Below are 6,110 nucleotides of genomic sequence, written 5' to 3'. Positions count from 1 at the left end.
CCAGCCGTCCCTCTTAATCATGGCCCCAGTTCAGAGAGAAAACCCATAAAATAGAACCGGAGTCCTATTCCATTATTTCTAGCTGTGGTATTCAGGGGACCGGGCCTGCTTTGAACACTAATTTTTTCAAAGTACACGCTTTGGACCCCGCGGGACACTCAGCTAAGAGCATCGAGGGGGCGCCGATAGGCAGGGGCCGGGACAGACGGTAGCTCGCCTCGCGGCGGACTGTCAGCTCAATCCCGAGATCCAACTACGAGCTTTTTAACTGCAACAACCTCCCTCTCCGGAATCAAACCCTGATTCCCCGTTACCTGTGGTCACCATGGTAGGCACAGAAAGTACCATAAAAAGTTGATAGGGCAGACATTCGAATGAGACGTCGCCGCCACGAGGGCCAGCGATGGGCTCGAGGTTATTTAGAGTCACCATAGCGGCCGGGGCACCCCAAGGGGCGACCCCGTATGGGTTTTAGGTCTGAGAAATGCACGCATCCCCGGAGGTCAGCGCTCATTGGCATGTATTAGCTCTAGAATTGCCACAGTTATCCAAGTAACGTTGGAGTGATCAAAGGAACCATAACTGATTTAATGAGTCATTCGCAGTTTCACTGTACCGGCTGTGTGTATGGCCAAGGAGCAGACTTTGGCCTGAGACAGACACAGAGCACAGGGTGGGGGAAGATGGAAGGTGTACTGTCGAAGTTCGAAGTTGGAATGTGGAATGTGGAAGTTGGAAGTTGGAAGTTGGAAGCTGGAAGGTGTAATGTCGAAGTTCGAAGTTGGAATGTGGAAGTTGGAAGATGGAAGGTGTACTGTCGAAATTCGAAGTTGGAATGTGGAATGTGGAAGTTGGAAGCTAGAAGTTGGAAGTTGGAAGGTGGAATGTGGAAGTTGGAAGCTGGAAGGTGTACTGTCGAAGTTCAAAGTTGGAATGTGGAAGTTGGAATGTGGAAGTTGGAATGTGGAAGTTGGAAGCTGGAAGGTGTACTGTCGAAGTTCAAAGTTGGAATGGGGAAGTTGGAAGATGGAAGGTGTACTGTCGAAGTTGGAAGTTGGAAGTTGGAAGGTGGAAGGTGGAAGGTGGAATGTGGAAGTTGGAAGGTGGAAGGTGGAATGTGGAAGTTGGAAGTTGGAAGCTGGAAGGTGTACTGTCGAAGTTTGAAGTTGGAATGTGGAAGTTGGAATGTGTAATGTGGAAGGTGGAATGTGGAAGTTGGAGGATGGAAGGTGTAACCCACCAAGATTTTAAAGAGAAGAATAAATGGTGACGTTCAATCTTGGAATGATTGGAATATGTTTAAAAATGGTGAAATAACAGCTATTCACATTAATGGAAAAAATGAATGAAATCAAAAAGAAATTGAAATAATAATTTTTCTATACCAAAAATTGCATGGTCTCCAATCGACATAAAAGTGCTATCAAAAGATGGAGGCAAAAATCACGAATTCAGTGGTGCAAGTTTGAAGGCTCTACGATGCTCGGGGATTTTTTTATTCAATGTTTTCAAAATGTGGAATTATGGAAGGAGGGGTCTTTCGCAGGTCTGGGGGTCGAGACGATTATTTATGTCTTGGTCCCGTCGTTCTACGACACTTGAAAATTTCGCAAAAATTAGATTTGCTCCTAATTAGGGTTAGGGTTTAGGGTTAGGGGAAATTGAACAATCCGGGAAAACAAATTTCCACGTAAAGCACGGGCCATCCTGGGATCGGCGTCTGGTGCCCCTCACTGCTCATTCAGACCCCAAGGATATTTTGTTCCAAGTGTACTGATCCAATGTTTTTCGTGTTTTTTATGTAAGGAGTCTGTCCATAAAGGACTTGTCTGTAGTCCCATGACCCTTAATGACTCAAGTTTGTGTGTGATAAAGTGTTTCACCAGAAATGTATCTGTTCTTTTCTGGTGCCTGATGTTGTATCTATGCTGTATTAGTCTCATTTTCATAGAGTTCTTGGTTTCTCCGACATATTTCATATTACACTTGGAACAATATATCAAATAAACACAATTGGTTGTTTCTGGCCCTATGGGAGGCCCAAATTTTATGACCATTTTGGATTGTGAGTTGGTCGCAAACCGAATGTGTCTATATTCCAAACACAGTCTTTGTACCCCGTTCGTGGTCGGTTTTAGTTTGCTATGTACTAAAAGATCCTGTAAGTTGTGGTTCCTGCGGTACGCAGAGATAGTTTTATGTTTTTGGAGCGTTGTGGTGTTGGATAAAAACCTGACATAATTTTTCCTCAAGATGTGGGTCAAGCCCAGGCTCTGTTTGGAATAGGTCGTGATGAGGGGGATGATGACTTGTTTACCGTTCTCCGTTGCATGTTTGGGGTTCAAAAAGGATTTCCATGCGTTCCGTAAAAAGGAACGGGAATATCCTCTGTTTTTTAAGGCCCGGAATAGGGTTGACGTGGCTTCCTCAAAATCTTGTTTTTGGCTGCAAATTTTATGAAAACGGAGTAATTGAGACCGGATTAGACCTTTATATGTATGTCGTGGATGAAAACTATTTTTCCAGAGCAGGGCATGTGTGTCAGTGTCTTTAAAGTAAACTTTGGAGTCCAATTGTCCTGTTTCTGCAAATCGTTGTCCTTTGAAAGTTACAACGTCCAAAAAATTGAGCGAATTGTCATCCACCACATATTTCACCTTGATTGATGGATGGTGGTTGTTCAGTAATGTGATAAAGTGATTAAATTCTGTTCTGGAGTGAGTCCAAACGCCCCAAATATTGTCTAGAAATCTGTAGTAGTGAAGCGGTTTTAGTGGAGATTGGGCTAGTGCAGACTCTTCCCAATGTGCCATGAAGATGTTTGCGTACGAGGGTGCGAATTTTTTACCCATTGCCGTACCACAAGTTTGCAAGTAATACTGGTCATCAAATTCGAAGTCATTTCGAGTGTCATGGTTCCTGCATTCTCCCTCCTCCCCCCGCTGCCAGTATTTTTCCATTCACCTTCCTCTGCTCTACCTGCAAGCCACGCCCACATTGCTAGGGCTCACCGCCCGAAGAACGAACTCACTATCTGTAAGCTGAACTCTATTTGTGTTGGTATTAATACAAGTTATTACCAACCGCCAGAGCGTTTTCGTGTACTGCATCTGGGTCCTAAACACACCTGTTACATCAAGTCAAACTAATCTCTAATAATTTAATTAGGTGACTGTCCGGTCGTTTTGGATCAGGAAATTTATCAAACCATTTCTGGACTGCTTCAAGGCCTGATTTGGTTTCAATGTTGGTGTACAAACTATCAGTGTCTACAGTGAATAAAATAGATGCGGTTGGTAATTGGAGTTTTTAAATTTTTTCCAGAAAATCATATGTGTCCCTAATGTAACTTGCGTGTTTGTTTGAAATTGGATTTAGGTGGTGCTCGATAAATTCGGCAATTTGGTACGTTTCACTACTGCAGTCGGACACAATGGGGCGTCCTGGAGGTATCTCAAAGGGTTTGCTCCATTGTGCAGGATCTTTATGGATTTTTGGTAATAGATAAAACCCTCTGGCCCGTGGATTGGTGTTACCTAGAAGGTATTGTTTCTGTTTTTTATTTATGAAACCTTCTGCACACATTCCATCAACAATCTTCGTGACCATCGGAGTGGTTTCATAAAATATGGGGTTGTCGAGTTTTTTATAGTGTTTGGTGTTTTTTAGTTGTCTTTGGGCCTCCCATATGTACTGCTCTCTGTCCAAAATGACAACAGCGCTGCCCTTGTCCGCTGGCTTAATAACAATGTGGTTGTTGTTTTTTAACTGTTTTAATGCAAAGCTTTCCTCTGTGGATAAATTGTTTGTGTCTCTGATTGTCCAATTGAAATTTTTGGTGGCATACATGTCGGCTCGAATTAGGATCTGATATGCGATGGTAATGACCCAATTTTTGGCGTCCAATTTGAATTAGGTGTGAATGGCGGGGGTTCTTTCTTCCTTTTCCTTTCAAAGTATGTTGCCAATTTGATCCTGCAGTGGTATGCTTGGATGTCCACCATCATCTGTGCCTTTTGGCTTTTATGAATTTTGACCGTGGGTATAGAATAGAATAGAATAGAATATTCCTTTATTGATCCCCCATTGGGGGAAATTTCAAAAATTTCCCCCAATGGGGGATCAATAAAGGATAAGCCTTTGTTTAGTAATTTTAATTGTGCGAGTGTGGGCTTGAACTTTTTGGCTAAAACCACAACATTTTTAGGGGCAGTGTCTGTGTCTTGATGAATGTGTGTAGTAACAGTGTTATTGTTGTTTGTAAATGAATTGTGCTGAGTGTTTCAGTGCTTAATACTGTCCAAGGGAGCGTTGTTGGTGTAAATATTGTTGGTGAGAAAATCTTGGTTTGGTAGCCCAGATCCAGGACTAGGTCTTACTGGGCTGTCCAGTTTAACTTTGTGGACCAATGATCCAGCATGGCTGTGGCCGTTGCGGTCGTCCAATGTATCTTGTCTCTTTCCGTGTTAAAATCCTTTTCTGGTAGTGGTGGTAAGACTGGCATGTGTGCTCTAATGTGTGCGTTGATGATGTCCAGGTTATCCTGTTCTTTTTTGGGTAGGTTTTTGGAATAGTTGATGATAGGAATCCAAATTTCGGTATGTGGAAACGCATCCTTGGCCATTCTCAGGGCCTTTTGTAGTTGTTTGATTGACATTTCCCTGGGTTTTTGCTCTCTGTTATTTAAACCTACCGACAGGATGACTTTTTCTGTCGTGTTCGTGGGTGTGAGTTGTTTAGGATCGCTTCGATGTGTCTGAAATTGGCACCCGGGTAGCTGTCTATTTGAAGGTCTGGGCTGTCAAAACCTGGGATTCTGGCAAGGTTGGAATCTCCCAGGATGACCCATTTCTTATGGACCCTGAGTTTCCACTGAACCATTTTTTGGTGTGAAAGTGAGTGTCTCTGGGGGCGAAAACGGGGTGTTATCACCCTCGTGGGGCCGCCCTGTTCTACGTTTGATGTTAGATCCACCATGTTGGTGTTTGCGTTTGTTTCTCCTTCCTTATTGGATTCGTGAGGAGGAGCTGTGTCCTCTGAGTCTGTTTTTATTATTTCATCCGCAGTGGATGAAGATTCAAAAAATTCCTCTTCCCCCTGGGTTGATGATTCTTCCTTGTCTGGTGAGAGAGCTTCCTCGTCACTGGGAGGGTCATCATCAGGGGGGAGAAGGTGTTGTAGAATGGGTTCATGGACCAGTACCAGCCGGTCTGTGATGTTTGGGCCCACAGGTTTGACCCTCTCTGGGGCCGGGAGCCGCGTAGAGGCTTGTGTGAGCATTGGTTCGGGTCCCATGGCTAGGTCCTCCTCTTCCACAATACAGGGATTGGCCATTCTAGGCTTGCGTTGCTCTTTGGGGCTCTCGCCTGTTGGGGATGCCAAGGGGACCAGGTACAGTCTGGTATCAGCCAAGTTCCCGTGTCCACTGTGACCAGCGGTGGAAAGGCTTCCGCTGGAAACATTGGATTGTCCAGTGCGGGAACCCCCAGTTTCCTCTGTGTTATTCTAGGTGAAGTTTGTGTGTGTGTGTGTGTGTGTGTGTGTGTGTGTGTGTGTCTTGCCTGAATTTGTTTCTGTCAGTAGTCATGAGTTGGTGTTTGTCTTGTCCGGTTATGGAGATAAGGAGAGCCTCCGTTTTCTCCAGAGTGTCATTCGTCAGTCTACGTTGGAACTTCTTTTTGGACCATCGAGCAGCTATTTCAAATGCCACGTGCCAATTTGGGCTTAGCATGGTCTGTAGTTCCGTCAGGGTTTGTTGTATACCCTCAGAGTAGTGTTCCTGTAGGATAATTTGCGTGTTGTACGCCCAGTTCTGACGTTGCCGTCCAGCATTTCTTTAGTTTTGTCAGTCATGGTGACTGGCTTGATTATGTCTCTCAGATAATCAGTCAGTCTTTTAAAAGGTCATGAGGTCGCTTCGATCTTCTGTGTCTTCCAGGGTGGAGACATTATTCAGATGGTGTACCTGTCTAATGAGATTGTACATTTTGCGGTTGTGGCCCTAGTTGGGGATCCTCAGTAGTGTTGTTGACCTGTTTAGGTGTGTTTGATTTCTTTTGGGAGGGTCTCTAGGAAAGCATTGTGCATAGTTCCCTCTTCTGCTTGGCGTA

General features: G+C 44.4%; 1 pseudogene; it reads right to left on the bottom strand.

Moving 5' to 3' along the window:
• The window catches only part of LOC148190314 (18S ribosomal RNA), a 1,597-nt pseudogene extending 935 nt beyond the window's left edge, over nucleotides 1-662 (bottom strand).
• Between the last annotated feature and the right edge of the window lie 5,448 nt (nucleotides 663-6,110).

This window comes from Plectropomus leopardus, chromosome 1, assembly GCF_026936395.1.
Source record: "Plectropomus leopardus strain MGB_pleo_1.0 chromosome 1, ASM2693639v1, whole genome shotgun sequence".
In the NCBI taxonomy this organism is placed as follows: domain Eukaryota; kingdom Metazoa; phylum Chordata; class Actinopteri; order Perciformes; family Serranidae; genus Plectropomus; species Plectropomus leopardus.
Note: the sequence above shows the minus strand (reverse complement) of the source record. Positions and strands in the feature narration are given on the sequence as shown.